Raw genomic sequence first — 17,111 nt, forward strand, 5'->3', positions numbered from 1 at the left:
AGCGAACAGCATATGTCCTGACAAGACTGCGAGGATGCGCGGGCTGGTCTGGATCCATGCTGGTCGCAAACGCACTATGCTGGTTTTCTCATGGTGCGGCTCAAATGACCTTTGAACCAATAAAACATATTATTACTTAATTTATTCAAATGAAATATTGCCGATAGGATAGTTTCGTTATACACAGTTTGTACTGTTTCTAATATGGAGTAAACATTGCAAGTAAGCGAGACTCGAGCATGGCTCCCGCCCTGTAAGGAATTCATTGGCAGCGTTGATTCATGTTAGGTAAACTGCACATTGTGTGACTAAAATAACACGACTGAACAGTAAAGTTGACAAAAGCGTTATGCTGTGTGAATTCACCTGTAACTCCCCCACCCCCGATAATGTAACCTGTAACACTCAATAATTAGGTAAACCCTTTCAAACCAATACATTACTGTATTTCAGTCGGTATATAAGCTATTGCAATTAATGTAGTTCTACTGGATTTACGAAATAATTTTAATACATTGAATTATATGTTACTTTCAGCTCAATGTTGTTCGTTCTGCGGTGGTTAAGGAGACCTTACTTACAGCACATTCAACACAGTTTGATAAGTAATGTGGTAAACTGCACACCATGTATTCTTTCTTGTTGTGGTTGTAAAGTTTCGTGATTGTGGACGTTTTTATACCATCATTAACACTGTTGTTGTCTTTTGTTAAGGTAGTTCTGCACGTTTGATCAACCGGAAGTGATGGTGTTACGTCATTTATCCGGAAAACGTAGAATAAAGCCTGGATTTGGTGTACGGAAATGAAAACCATTTTATGAATTACTGGCAACCCGTTAGTATTTTTTGCCATGACACTGTTACTATCTTTCTAAAGTTAAAATATGATAGTTAACATCTGACACGTTAAATGATTCAAAATATTGTCTTAAAATTAGCCTGAAACTTGCGGTTCACTTTAATCATGGTCAAATATCTCGTAAACAAGCGCACGGATCTATACATTTTATTTCACCATATTATAGACCATATGTTTATTTACGATTTTGAGAAGTTTCATTAAAATCTACATTGTAGAAACATTTCTATTCGCGAAAATGTTATGAAAGTTGTGATTTTCCCATAGACTCCCATTATGAAAAATTGCGTGAGGTCCAAATTTTTCAGATCAATCTAGCAAAAAATCAAGCACACGACCCTATCATTTTTTATTTTATTTTTTTTTTTTTTTTTTTGCTAAATTTTCTAAGTATATTCTGAAGTTCTGAAAAATCAGGGTTTAATCAAATTCTACATTGTAGAAAAAAAATTGGTTGGAATGTGCAGAACTACCTTAAATGGTGCTGTGTCATTTATACATTTTATACCTTAGAACGTTCAATTACGTGATGATTACTTACACCGAAAATGGTTTTCATTTGAGGAAAGTATGACTGACTTAAACTAATGATTCGGCGCTAACTTAAACAATTTTTGTCATGATTTTAATACCAAAATATGCAGCAAACCTTTGGACAATTTGCTTTTGTAGTCTTTTAGTTTGGTTTTATTACCAAAATATCAAACCTATATCATTGATGGACTCTTTTAGGTATTCGCTCACATCACGTAATTTGAACCATTTCATTCTCAAAAATGACTAATTCTGAAACTATAAACTTACTGTGTTTTTTTTTTTAGAATTTGTCGTTTGTAGATTAGATTTTGTTTTTCGACTTTTTTTATTTTATACCTTATTATAATAGAATTGTTTCAGTTCATAGAACTTATAAAGTTGAATACTAGTAATAATGCAGTCTGAATGATTTTATTTGATATTACTAATAATAATAGGATAAATCTTATTATTCAAAGCACTTTAGTGCATTTAATTAGTACTTTTGTTTGATAACTTGAATTTTATAAAATTGAAAGTAAATATGAGAGAGGGTTTTACATATAAAACACACAAGAAACAAGATGGCTATATTTGATATTCTATGTGCATGAAACAATTTTAGACTATTTGTTTCATCAGTAATTTGGTTTTACTCTTATTAACGTGTATAATCGATTAAGAAAACAATTTAAATTGATACAGTGTATCCAAAGACGAAGTCACGTCAAATCTTTTAACGTATTTTGTTCGTTTACAAAATTTCGTTGAAAAATGGCGCGAGTCCAAACGTTTTGTTTTAGAATACAATTAACAATTACTATTTTAAGAAAAAAAGAAACAATAGAAACATAAGTAGTACATTCACATCACTATCTATGTCGGGTGGAAAGGTAAAACTTTAGCTTAGCGTCAGGACATGATTCTCATAGAAATCCGAACAAACAATAATTGTAATCATATCATTATCTCTGCATTTGCTACTGAAAAAAGAATAGCATTGAACAACTACTAAAAAGGGAAATATATACTTATATTTTAGCGGATCTGTTCAGGAATCCTACTATTCATAATTACCTAAGATACTTTAAGTAATCGTGTGTATTGAAAGGCCAGATATTGCTGCAGAGACTTGGATTTTCTTTACGACACACTTGAGTCTAATGTTTTAATATCACGTGGCGTATTTTTCTGTCACATCGTTTGGAACACATTTCGATACAAATCCATAACCTCGCTAGAGTGCGGTACAAATGTAAATGACTGATTACCTCCCTCCGGAAAACATGTCAAGTATTATATACTTCTTTTCTCGCGGCAAAGTGTGGTCTTTACCTGTTTGTTTGTAGCCCTAATACCATCATTTGAACTACAAATAAATTATGCTCAAAAAGTTTTGGTGAAACTTTGCAAGATGCGTTGTTTCAGATACACGATACATATTTATGCGCAGGCATATCCGCTTGAAATTATGAAACATAGTGCAGAATCAAACTAGCTTTTTCTGCAAAACATAAGAAAATCTGTCTCTGGCTTTGAATACAATTTTCGGCTTAAAATAGAGTTTCTTTAAAATTGAATGTATTTATGTGTGTTTTATATGAAACTGTCTCTCGTCTATACATAACCAATTTGTATGTTTTTCATGACACAAATTTAAACATTTCAAAATTGATATTAGTTCTTACGTTATACTGTCAGATGTCATACAGGAGCTTGAACATTGGCTTACGTTATTTTTTTTATTTGGGCTGAAACGTATATGTTTGTGTCGTGAAAGACATTAATTATACTCAATTATAAATCACTTATGGAATATTTTTGAGGTTGCCAGAACACGAGAAGCGTTCATAACAAAATGCATCTGTAACTACAAAGTTTCTAACTTTTATCTATCCGTGTGAAAGTGTGCGTTTCATTTTTATATGAAAGAATCGAAGCATCCCATCTGTTGGTTATACAGCTACGTAAACTTATAAGTATACCCCTGTAATATTTTGAAATGAATTGCACACTGTTGACATTTTCTAAAGATGGTATATTCGGAACCAGAAAGAGTAAAGTTTAAAACATATCATATGCCTATTGTATATTACAATAATGCTAAAATATCTCAGCCATGACGTGTCCTTAATACTTTTATACCGTATCATTATTGTAGAAATGAATTATTGTTAACTTTGACTAACCCCGTTGTGCAGTAATCCCTATAACCATTTGTGTGCAATTAATTTCAAAATATTACTGGGATATTTTACTAAGTTATCGCAGCTGTACGTTTCAGAACCCTATTATAGTTTATGTGGATGGCACCGGAAACTGCAATATAAGAATATTTTGACCGAAAGTTTTGCTAAAGATCAACTTCAATAGGCATTTTCTAAGCGCATGTTAATTTTGAGATTTGTATTTCTACTCCGAAATCGGTTTTATTGAACACAGGGCATTTAGCAAAGTGTAAAGCCGTGCTCGATTTGTCCCAAGAAAGAAATTTATCCCGGATATTCATGAAAGAACAAGCACATGACAGTAATTTTCAAATTTGTCCGATGATATTAGATCTTTTATTTTGCGCTAATACTTTAAATTAGCCTGAGACGTTATGCTCCCAATTAATTACTATGCAGTACCGGTATCTGAAATATTAATGGCGAAAAAACAAATCGATAAAATAGGGCATATTGTAACATAAAACCAAGTATAAGGGAAAATTTGCTATGCAGAAACATTTTTCTTTTCGCCATTATTTCATCATTGTGTTAGCAATCATGTCTCAAAGACTGAAGTACCTCGATTGCGCCGAGTTTGATAGCCGTTGCTTGTGACTCTGTGCATGGACTGTCGGGGGAGGTAACTAGAGTCAAAGATTGCAACAATCTGACTTAAGTACATCTCCTATTACGCTACGCAAAGGACCTGAGAACGACCTATTCATAACCTCGTTCTGACGACCTTTTGGCTAGCCAATCAGAGCTTAACTTACAACATTTTGCAAATCTACCTGTAGCCTTGACTTTTGATATTTACAATTCTTATGTCATACTGTGTCAGATAGCTGGTTAGCTCAGTCAGTAGGCCAATTGCTTTGTAAGCGACGGGTCCCGGGTTCGACCCCTGGAATAACTGCACATTTTTCTTACTCGTTGACATTCGAACAAGTCGTCTGATTGGTTAAAATAAAAATAGCAATTCTGGAAATCCAAAATATACAGAAGACGTATGTGAATGGGTCGTTCTCAGATCTTCGTTTAGAAGATCAAGTACTTAAGTCATATTGAGATTGCGACTAATGTACTATGTAAAAAGTTTCGCCATCATTTAGAATAAAGACGTGCGATGTTTATAAATATTCTGCGCGGTGCTGGTAACTGGACAGTAATTGAAAAGAAAAAATTATTTAAAGTTTGCTTTTTTTTCCTGGAATGTGGAAACTCATTTTACGTCCAAATGCATTAGATTGATCGTAAAGTAGTTGCATTATTAAGAACGCTCCTCGTATTTGTAACCTACTGAATAACGGGAAACTACTCTGGTTTTGTACTGACAAACTACATAATTGCACTTGTCTCTCTTTGATTGATTATATTTGGTGAAAACGATAAAATTATATACATACAGATAAAAAAGATAAAACCAGAAAATGTTTCCTTTAAATCAGTTGATTATACAGGATAAAACCAAAGATTTATTAATGCACTCAGCAAAGCTGCTTTCGAGTTGGAAAACGGAACCCTTACATGATGGAATAAGGTAAGACAAATATATTTTTTAGTAAATACAAATGTTTTGATGTATTGATTTGTAATTAAAAAGCGTATATGTGACCATGACTGAGAAAATGGGTCCAGATGAGGAAATTTGACATTTTCAGGTTTTTGCATATTTAGAAAGTATACCCATTCAGAAATAAATCCTGAAAATTTCAGATGAAAATCTTCAAAATTGTCAGTTTTATGACAGATTTTGTAACATAGATATTAAAAATAAAAACAGAACATTTCAGTTATTCTTTCTTTCTAGTTTATTTCTCACTTACTGGTTATGGCTAACAATTCTGAAATAAATTTATCTTCTGTTACAATTGCATGATATATATAAGATCCCTTCTTATTACACAAAATGAAAATTTCAACTAAATCTACAACAATTTCTATAAAATATTTCTCAAATTGTGTTTACCATGGCAACAAGTATATTAAATTCCCTTTTCTATGATAAAACTTAAAAAAAACTTGTTCACTTAAAGTAAGGACTTTAAAAAGTAAAATATTAGAAGGCATATGTATTTATAAAAATATTCTGGAAATTTCACATGAAAATATTAAGAATGTTTGGTTTTACGACAAGTTTTTGTAACATGGGTAATAACCATAAGAATAAGTTAGATTTGTCATTGTTTCTTCTTAACTTGTCTTTTAGATACTGGTAATAAATGACTATTTTGGGAAAAATGAACCTTCTTTTACTGTGAAATTTTGTTCTTGTGATGCTTACTTCAAACACAAAAATACAGCTAATTAAAATCTTTCATATTTTCTATGAAAACATTATTCAAATTGTGTTACCATGGCAACATATGCATTAAATTCCCTTTTCTACAATAGAACTTAAAAATAAAAGCTTAATTTGAAATAATGTTTCTTATAAGTTGAATATTTCGAAGTATATGTATTCAAAAGTAAAATTTGAAAATTTTATGTGAAAAGATATAAAATGTTCGGTTTTATGACAGATTTCGTAACACGGGTAATAACCACAAGAATAAACTATTTCAGTCGTTGTTTCTTCAGTTTGTGTTTTCACTTATTGGTAATCACTGGCTATTTTTAAATAAATGAATCTTCTTTTACAAAGAATATTTAGATATTCACTTAAAGTGCAAACATCTAGCTGGCTAAAGTCCTTCACATTTTCTATAAAAACATTATTAAATTATGTTACCATGGCAACATATGCATTCGATTCTATTGTCTATAATAATACTTTTAAAAAGAGCTAAATTTGGAAAAGTGTTTCAGATAATTTGAATATTATCAAGTGGTGTGTATTCAAAAATATTATCTCAAAATTCCATGTTAAAAAAATTAAAATGTTTGTTTTATGACAGCGTTTGTAACATGAGTAATAACTACAAGAACAAGACATTTCTGTCATTGTTTCTTCATAACTTGCCTTCTACCTGCTGGTAATAAATGACTATTTTGAAATAAATGAAACATATATTACTATTGATTTTTTTATTGTTTATGCTTATTTTAAAGTAGAATACTAGAAAGTACAGCTAATTAAAAAATTTCTATATTTTCTAAGAAAATTGTGTTACCATGGCGACATATGTTTTAAATTCCCTTTTCCTACAATAATACCTAAAAACAAGAGCTTATTTTAAAAAAAGTATTTCTAATAAGTTAAATATTTGAAAGTATAAGTATTCAGGAAAGAAATCTGAAAATTTCACATAAAAACTTTAAATAACAAAACAAAAAAAGTAACAAAAGTAGTTATCGTAAGAATAAACATTTCAGTCATCCCTTTCCTCATAATCTGTTTTTTTCACTGGCTAGTTATAACTGACAATACTACTGTAGATCCCTTATTGAAATACAAATCCATAACTTCAATGAAATATAATTTGAATTATGTTACCATGGCAACATACATACTAAATTCCTTTTTTCTAAAAATACTTTAATAATTAACATAATAGCTTAACTTTTGATGAAGGTTACACTGCTACAAGCTCTGGTGAAAAGTAAACATTTATTTCCAGCCAATACTTTAATGTAGGTAACTGAAACTACAACCTTTACTTGATGTTTAACCTTAACAGCTAAACACATCTATATGAACAGCAAAACAGGCTAAAGTGTTGTGTATTAAAACGTTTGAATTCAACAACAATTTCTATCTTTTATATTCACTTCCTTTTTTCAGTTCTCAGAAAAATCCTGTCAATCACATTTTCAGTTTTCAGTTCAAGTGTTTGATGACTGACGCACTGTGTCAGCAATATCATGTATTATTAAAGGTCTCAGCATTCACCCTCCTCCACAGATTCTTCTAAATTCAAAAGTGCAAGTCAGATTCAAACTTTGCATGGTCTGTGATCATTGTTGAATATTCAATCGATCTGTGATATCCTGTAACAAATAAGTAAAACATTTTATTTTAAAACATTAACCTGCGAGTCGCTTTATTTAATAAAAGCAGAGTTATCACTATTTGATTATAGATGATTCTTACAACCAATGCTCTAAAATATCGACATGCTGTCAGTATATAAAATGTACTTTGTTTGTAGATTTTGATTACTGCAAATAGGATGTTCTAAAACACATTTTTTGCATTTATTGTGTTAACCCTTAACCTGCTAAATTTGCAAAATGGACTACTCCATCTTAAATAGAGACAGTACCATTTATAGCTTATAGGGGGCTCTCATAGAAAATTTGTTGACTAAATATCAAACACTGCAGATCATGATCAGACTGCACAGATGTGCAGGTTGATCTTGATCTGCACTGGTTGCAAAGGCAGACATAGCTGCCTCATTCAGCCTAAGGGTTAAAAGTATACACTGTTTTAACAGCTATCAAAAATGGTTGTTACCTAGTAAAACTCTCCACAGACCATACCACAGCAAGATGTTATTTCTATTCTAGCTAGCAGCATTGTCAAAATAGAATACCAATACAGGTAGTGATGTACCATGCTCACAAGTTGTCTGCCCCTTAACCAACTGAGTTGCTTTCATAAACAAGAGGAAACACTTGCCTTCCTGAAAAAAGATTTTAAAGTCTTTGGTAAAAGTATCTGTTATCTTCATGTATCTCAGGAACCTTTACAGCCTTCATTCTAATCCATATTCTTGGTGCAATAAAACTGGTAAAAAAATTCAATCACATCACAATTTCTAAGTCAAGAATGGGTTAATTAAATTTGAAAATAATCAATTACAATTAAACTAAATTACAATTAATTGATTTACTTCAAATAATTAATTAAAATTCCTATTCTTTAGAACTCTTCTACAATTTAATGAGATATCAACTTATACACATGTACATGTAGTGTTAAGCATTCAAATTATCCATGTACTTATTGAGTGCCACAGACTTTTCTCAGGCTAATAGCCAATGTAATGAAGACTTTTCACAAACTGATCCTCCTCAAAACCGAATTGTTGAAATTAAATTTCAATAATGCCAGTTTTGTCAGTTTAAGCCATTCAATAGTCATAGTACATGTACATACACTGTACAAATCATTAGTGTAGAAGTAGACTTATTTTGTATAGGCTCCAACAAAACCTAGACAGAGGTATAATTAAATAATATATTGCATTAAAATTATAATTGGAGCCGTTAGCTGCATGTTACTTACCTGATTCCTCAAAGCACATCCAAAATATGTCACATTTTCTTCAGATCTTAAAGTAAACAGACCAATTTCCTGGCTGTTGTAGGGTATATGAACCAGCTGTAGTGGAATGAACCATCAAAGGAACAAGGAATATTATCTGAAAGAAGATACATTACATGTACTGTAAACATCACTAAAAATCAAAAACTGAATACTTAATTCATAATGTGATTGTGAAAGGTTTCATTAACTTACCACAAAATACTTTAAAACTTATTATACTATGAATCTATCTTTTAAAGGATCATAAATTGTTTTACAAACAGCAAGGCTTAAAAATTTAAAAAGTAAAAAGATTTTCATTATATAGCATAAATTCTCACTATCCATATACAAACATCCTGTTACAAAACATTCTGAATCAACAATAATGGAAAGACAGTAGTCAGCAGACAGAAATAACAGGACTTATGAGACCCACAGCAAAAACAGTTACCATTTTATAAATGGAAGCGTCTAGACATCCGGTAACCAGAAACCTAGCCAGTGTTTTAGCCAACCGGTAACAGGACGCCTAGCCTATCCTATCCTATAGGGGTTTTCTAGGCGTCCAGTAATCAATTTTAAAATATTGTCTGAATAAGCCTTACATGTGAATATTCAAACCTTAGTATGCCAAAAAAATATGATACAATAAATTTATTCATTACAGTATTCATATATAAAATGATCGCCGAACAGCTAGAAAAACATTCGCGGAGAGGCTAGTCGTCTTAAATTTAATTGTTGCCGGACAGCTAGAATGCAGGGTAGGCGTCCGGTTACCGGACATCTACATATTTCCTTTTAAAATACCTTGGCTCTACTGTGAGAGGGGACTTTTCGAGAAATGATGTGACATAGGCAGGCAACTATAAGTCTGCATCAAATTTTTTTAATTATCATAGCTACATGTATTTTGTATTTTTCCATACTAATGCTTTAATACTATGGACAATGAAATAATTTGATGAATCCTGGTCACCTAGAGTAAGAAGCTGCCTGCCTTCAATAATCTTTGTGACAACCCAACTGGCCATTTTATATTAAATACACAGGCATAATGAAATCATCTGTGTTTAGTGGCCACAAGATAATTTCAAAAATTTCTCTCGGTATGTTTCGGATTCACTTCCGGGTAAAAAGACTTATTTCAGTGAAAGTTTCAAATATTTTAGAGAATCTACATTAACAACTGTTTATAAACAGTACTTACCAAATCAGTAAACAGTATTACAAGCCTCAGATCCCTTCATCGTTGAACAAAAGGTAGTTAAACAAAAGTAAACTTCACATACTTCCCTGATAAAATCCGAAACCGGAAACATACAGTAGCGAAGGGGAAACAACTGAGTTTGAACGAAGTATTTTGTCTCAGGCGTAATACCACTATTTTTTTACAGGTCTGATGTCTAAATATTCTTTCTCTAGTAGGCTGTTATCAATCATGTAACAAGCAGTCGTACTTTAACGGTCAAACGTTTGCTAATTAAAACATGTGTAAGAAAGCTGCGCGCGTAAACTTGGCGCAACTTTAAACGTCGTTTCTCGATATTACGTCATGCCGCATCTGGACCGGTTTTCAAAGACGACGTCACATATATCAAAAGCTGCAACACAGTAAATTATGCAGTTGTTTCATCTAATCTTTCTACAGACCTAGTTTTTGAAATGCCATACAACATTGAAATATACTGACATTTTATAAAATAATGTTCTCTACGGAAACCGCTCGGTCATTGGAGCTTTTTTATATTTAATGAAAGAACAAATTACATTACATGATGTGAATCGAATTATAACCAGAAATGTCATGCAGTTCATTACTCAGCAAAATTGTGAATAATCACAAAACAGCTTTTGATGTTAGCGACATCTGTTCGTTTCAAGCAATTTATGAAAATCTCATATGACTGCAAAACCAATTACTGTAATAGCCGCCCTGAATATTTCTATATGGTATGTAAATATTCTGTTGTTTACCAAAACAATATCTTTCTCATTTATCGTTCAAACAAAGTTTCGTTTTATGAATGATGGCGTAGGGACACATTCTAAGGACAGCATACGGATTTTTCTTTACACTGAAATACGTTGTCTGTTCCTTTATATTTGCATCATTTCTTATTCAGATTTGACGCTTTTACGTAATGGAATATGTATTAAAACATTAGTTCAACTATTATTATGAATCCTAAGAAAAAGTCTGTTCTGGGTGTAATTTCGGAAACTTGATTTATTCCTAGTGTCGAATGTAGCTGGGTGGAGGAGCCAGTTTGTGTACTGGATTTACAAATATTTTAAATTCTTGTAATGCCTAGAATTCGTGAGTGTAGTCTTAAAAACTAGGTAAGGACCAAATATATGTAACATGTCCAGTTATAGATGAAAAACACTGTTCCTAGTAATAGTATATTTACAAAGTGAAAACTGAAGGTATTCATATGACACCACTGCTGCTGTTAATTGTTTATAAAATATTTAAGAAAATAAGTTCCGAAACGTGGTTTATCGTAGAATAACCCGAGTTTTGAGTTCTTATGCGTAAGAATATATCACGAAGGCCGTAGGCCTGAGTGGTATATTGTTTCGCATAAAAACGAAAAACTCTTGTTATTCTTCGATAAATCACACTTGGGAACTTGTTATTTCGATTCTAACACGGCATACTAGTATCAACAGTGTTAGAAAAAAAATGGTAAATACTTTTTACGACCGTGCTACGCACCTGGATCGGATGACGTCACTACACGCGCATGGGTTATTGCAGAATAACCCGAGATAAATTTTGCTCTACATATATCTAGTTATTTGGTGGTCGTGTTAGAATTGTTTGTTTACTAGTGAGATCACTTATATGTTTATTGATTCTAAATAGGAAGTCAGTATATTTCATCCAGAGGCTTTGGTTTTTCAAAATAATGCTAAATACTGATGTTATCAGATTTCTGCACTAATGTGCTTTCATATAATATTTAAACCACAATTTCCTAATTTCCGTAGGGAAATAATTCAAAGAGTGTCTCAACTAGCAGACGTATATCTTCTTTCAGTTTAAACAGGACAATTTCTGAAAAAGAAATCTATAGACTCATGCACATGAAATTGTGATAATTGCATTTAAGCTGGAATGGTTTTATTCTTCAAAGTAGGTGAATACATAGCTGAATAATTTCATATGTATGTGCTGATTAGCTTACTCTCTGGTTATCCCTACCTTTATCTTTTATAATTTGGCAAAATTAATTCTGAAGTTGGAGGAATGGCCTTTTTTATGTAATGAGTCACATAATACATCAATCGTAAGGTGCCAACAACTAACATTACAACATTACGAAAACTGAAACCGCTCTTGATTTTGGATGAATCTGTAATTACTTGTAATTTACACTAGGCGTTACAAGACCTATAACAGTAGAACATGATGAATAACTATACATTTTAAGTAATTTCATTTTTCACGATAATTGTCACTGCCAGTGAATGATAGATGTATTTTTGTCACGAAAGTATTTTGATACCGCTGTAGTAACGCAAGAAAACTTTTATCCAGTTTAATGGCTACCTGGAACAGTATTTGTAACATTGCTAAAGGGGTATTGCAGCTTAATTACTTACCATTATGAGTAAACTTCTCTCTTCACTCTTCAGTATGCACAAAATCTATACCTGTTATATAGAGAATAGCAGGCTACTGTCTTTTGATATTAATGTTAAGGTCGAGGTTGATATGGGCTGGAAGGAGTGAGGGAACCGAATTCTATTTAGCATGAAACTCATGTCCTCACCTCTTATTTTGTAAAATTGACTTCTGAAGCAAAAAATAAATAAATTCATATTTTACGGATTTGAAGATTCATCCGCTGGCATCCTGAAATATCTGAACGAAACAATATTGCAGCCGTATTGAATTCAACTTAGACACTGTTTATTGACTTTCTGATATTCTTACAAAAAAAAAAAACTAACAATAAAATAAACTCTTACCTGCGTAAAAATTTAAAAAAAAATGATCTTCTTGAATAAATAGAATATGCTTTATTGCGACATTTTTAAACATTCGATTCAGGCAGCTACCTGTCCCTAGCGCTGGAAATTTCATTTCCTTACCAGACTGAGTCAGATTGTCTTTAAAGTTTAATCACTAAATTTACACTGTTCAAAGAATTATAATTAACACAACCACTTTTGTTTCTACTTAATAAAAATAAAAAAGATGCCTTACATTTGGCATAAAATGATTGAAATCAAGAAAAAGTATAGTGTCAACTGTCAAATATTTTATAAACCTTTCCAAGAATCGATCGATTTAAACATTATGATGTCATGATGAACGTTACACAATGACGTCATTAAGTAGCTACTATTGTCTGTGCGATGAAAGTGGAGACAGGCTTACTTAAGGAAATTACTAGTTGAGATTACAAAAAGTGTTTAGAAAAAAGTCGTGCGACATTAAAACTGGACTCTGTAATTAAATTCAATCTGGAAGGAAACTGATGTAAAAACTAGTCCGTCAATATGGGAGGAGCTTAATTTTGATATCAGGTCATTGACTAGTCCAACCCGTAACGTAATTATCACTTTCGTTTCATTTCAGTCTGATATTACGTCCAACTCAGCCACGTTCGAACACAGGCGTAATCATTGATTAAAATATGAACATAAATTATAAGCTTCACAGTATGAAAAACGAAAGAAATATTTTCATTTTCTGTAGGTAATACATTTATCTCGTGAACAGAAACGTTATTTGACATGGTCTGCATAAAAAACTATAGAAAAACTGCTATCAAATATATCAAATATATGCATGAACGTACAGCATTTAGCACAGTGTGAAGTTGTACTCGATTTGTTTACCAAAGTTTATTTCGGGTGTTCGTGAAGAAACAAGCACATGAGAATATATATGAATAGATCTCTCCCAATATCTGTTTTGTTTTCAAATTTTATAATTTAACTTTAGATCGTAGTAAATGTACAAATAATATTGCGTTAATACATTTAGAATTAGCCCGAGATGTTGTGCTCATCCGGTACCTGTACCTGACTATGAATGAAATGCGCCAATAGTGACGTAATAAAGCTGTGACGTCACCAATGGCGGAAAAAACAAATCGATAATGTAGGTCAGTGGGTGACTTTCTTCATGTGCTACGAAGTGCTCATGACATGACATATCGTGTATTTCACAAGACAAGCACAAGAATAAATTTGCTATTCCAAATATTTTTCTTTTCGCCATTAAATCATCATTATGCTTGCAATCATGTCTGAAAGACTGAAGTACCTCGATTACGCCGATTTTAAATAGTCGTTGCTTGTGGCTCTGTGGACGGACCATCAGGGGAGGTAACTAGAGTCACGGATTGGGACTAATCATTGACGTGATATCAAAAACAAATATTAGGCAAGTGATATCATGCACTTTGCATAGTAATTGCATGATTAAATAAAATAACGTAACACTGAGGGTCTAATTATTTGACATTATTCCAATGAGAGTAACAAGCACTTGTGTAAATCTAGAGGGGCTGTGAAGTCTGAACAGCAATATATGTTCATTTACCTGAACAGTATTATAAATATTTAAGGAAAATAATGTATTTCTAGCCATTTCAAATCATTCAAATAAATATAGATTAACAAATAAATATAGAAATAATTTGAATAGTTTAAGATACTCTATACAGTTGCATTAACTTACCTTTTCATTGTAAATAATCAGCATTAAATCAATAGATACTTTATGTGATAATATAACCGAAACAAAGTTCGTTTTACATTCTTATTTAGATGTTTTAAAATGAGTTAAGCAAGGATCATAGCTGTGACCAAACATTAGTATAGTCTGAAACCATTGTTTTCAGCTCATTTTTTGAGAGCGTTAGTGTTTCTTATATAATTTGCTCGTTATATATCTTAAAGACTGAAGGGAAGTTATTAACACACCGTAGTTACATTATATAAGGAATTTACTTTTAAGCAAAAAGAAAAGAACTATTTTTAAAGGTTATATTAATTTACTATAGCCATATTTCATTCAGTTTAGTGGGTAATTTTAGAAGAGTTGAAGAGCTGAAATGAAACTACCCTGTTCTTCGTTTTATTTTAAAAGTCAGTTATAATTGTAAGGACATATATCTAGGACATGTTGATCTATATGATTGATAACAGTCAGCTATAGTTATTACTGACAACAGGTGAGTTTTGTTCTTGAAAATGGGATCATATACAATTTTACGAAGACAAGTTTCATGTTAAAGAACAAAAAGATCCATTACATAGAATTAGATCCCTATTAGAAATGTATTTTTATTATTTTTGTGATTTTTTTTATATTTACCTCCTTTTAATATAAAAGTGTTTAAAAACGCGGACTATTTTGATTTCAATATATGTCCTAGTTTTATTATTCATATGATATGTTTAGCATATATTTACATCTGTATGAAACAAGAGCTACGTTTTAAAATAGAGTTTATTTTCGGAAGTCATCTTTTTTCAATCTACATGTATGTGTGTGCAGCTACGTTAAGAAAAGAGAAGTAATACTTGCATCTCTAATGAATTTCGGTAAATATATATAGTTACCGGTCCTGATGATAAACCCGGACAGATGATAAAGTCGACCACCTTGGAAATAATCGATTGCAATCGGTTATTTATAAAATTGAACACACCATCTTATAGTTTCCACTAACAATCCAACTGGTGTAAACAAAAAGGAATTTGATAAATATTCTGTACAAATAAATGACTTACATTTATTTGTATAAAAAATATTTTTTGCGCATGCTCACTGCCGAAACATGAAGGCCTGACATTGGGTCACTTTTCATTACTTGATCAGGAATGACTGTTGCAGCTTTTTTTAGAAAGTTTCAATATAATAATACGAAGAAAATTTTGTAAATGACAAAGTGGTCGAATTTATCATCAGTCAACGTTCATATAGTCCCCATTTTACAAACCCCGTTCAGGGCCTCACTTCGTTTGAGTTTGCTTACTAAATATAAATTTGAATTATGTAAAGTTTTCAGCAAATGTTATGCTTTATTTTGATACCGACCATTGATTACAATTTGCAGAAATAAAAAAGTTACATGTGAAAAACCTCATTTTCTGTTCGGGTTTTTCATCAGTACCAGTACTTGTAAATGCGAGATTTTTTTACAAATTTAATGTAATAGTTCTTATATTCATATCATTCCTTAGGCAAAATATGTAAATGGAATTCCTACTTGTGCTGAATTCACGCTTTTTTGGTTCGGTAAACAGAATAGGAAAATCAAATTTTAAAATTTACTTCTAATGAAAATCTTAGATTGTATTAAGAACCCAGTAAACACAAATGTAAAACCTTCAGTTGTTAAAGTTTTGGACAGATTCGTTAGCTGGCCAAAATCAGATTAACCACCTTCATCTGTGGTTTCATGAAAGCGAGACATGTCTCCGTATTCTGGTCAGCTTCGTTCGATAGTTAATTATGTCTCCCCCAGGAGACATATTGTTTTTGCCCTGTCCGTCCGTCCGTCCGTCCGTCACACTTCATTGCCGAGCAATAACTGGAGAACCATTTCACCTAGAACCTTCAAACTTCATAGGGTTGTAGGGCTGCTGGAGTAGACGACCCCTATTGTTTTTGGGGTCACTCCGTTAAAGGTCAAGGTCACAGGGGCCCGAACATTGAAAACCATTTCCGATCAATAACTAGAGAACCACTTGACCCAGAATGTTGAAACTTCATAGAATGATTGGCTATAAAGAGATGATGACTCCTATTGATTTTGGGGTCACTCTATCAAAGGTCAAGGTCACAGGGGCCCGAACATGGAAAACCATTTCCGATCAATAACTAGAGAACCACTTGATCCAGAATGTTGAAACTTCATAGGATGATTGTACATGCAAAGTAGATGACCCCTATTGATTTTGGGGTCACTCCATTAAAGGTCAAGGTCACAGGGGCCCGAACATTGAAAACCATTTCCGGTCAGTAACGTGAGAACCACTTGACCCAGAATGTTGAAACTTCATAGGATGATTGGTCATGAAGAGTTGATGACTCCTATTGATTTTGGGGTTACTCTGTCAAAGGTGAAGGTCACAGGGGCCTGAACATTGAAAACCATTTCCGATCAATAACTAGAGAACCACTTGACCCAGAATGTTGAAACTTCATAGGATGATTGTACATGCAAAGTAGATGACCCCTATCGATTTTTGGATTACTCTATTAAAGGTCAAGGTCACAGAGGCCTGAACATTGAAAACCATTTCCGGTCAGTAACTTGAGAACCACTTGACCCAGAATGTTGAAACTTCATA

The 17,111-nt window shown here is 32.3% G+C and overlaps 1 protein-coding gene and 1 long non-coding RNA gene across 15 annotated transcripts in view; one reads left to right on the forward strand and one right to left on the reverse strand.

Moving 5' to 3' along the window:
* The window catches only part of LOC123551877 (suppressor of lurcher protein 1-like), a 377,473-nt gene that overhangs the window by 140,909 nt on the left and 219,453 nt on the right, over positions 1 to 17,111 (forward strand). For 12 of the 14 annotated variants that reach the window (XM_053541411.1, XM_053541412.1, XM_045341120.2 and 9 more), the window contains 2 exons: positions 538 to 613; positions 5,047 to 5,126. The gene's annotated coding sequence lies outside the window, so the exon portion shown is untranslated. Of the gene's footprint in view, positions 1 to 537; positions 5,127 to 17,111 lie in introns of all 14 variants that reach the window. The other 2 variants (XM_053541408.1, XM_053541407.1) reach the window with 2 other exon arrangements.
* LOC128556401 (uncharacterized) lies at positions 6,963 to 10,374 on the reverse strand. The gene is made up of 4 exons (XR_008370623.1): positions 9,994 to 10,374; positions 8,760 to 8,895; positions 7,986 to 8,154; positions 6,963 to 7,516 (listed from the first exon to the last, which is right to left on the reverse strand). It is a non-coding gene; the product is annotated as an uncharacterized LOC128556401 (long non-coding RNA).

This window comes from Mercenaria mercenaria, chromosome 4 (genome assembly GCF_021730395.1).
Source record: "Mercenaria mercenaria strain notata chromosome 4, MADL_Memer_1, whole genome shotgun sequence".
Lineage (NCBI taxonomy): Eukaryota > Metazoa > Mollusca > Bivalvia > Venerida > Veneridae > Mercenaria > Mercenaria mercenaria.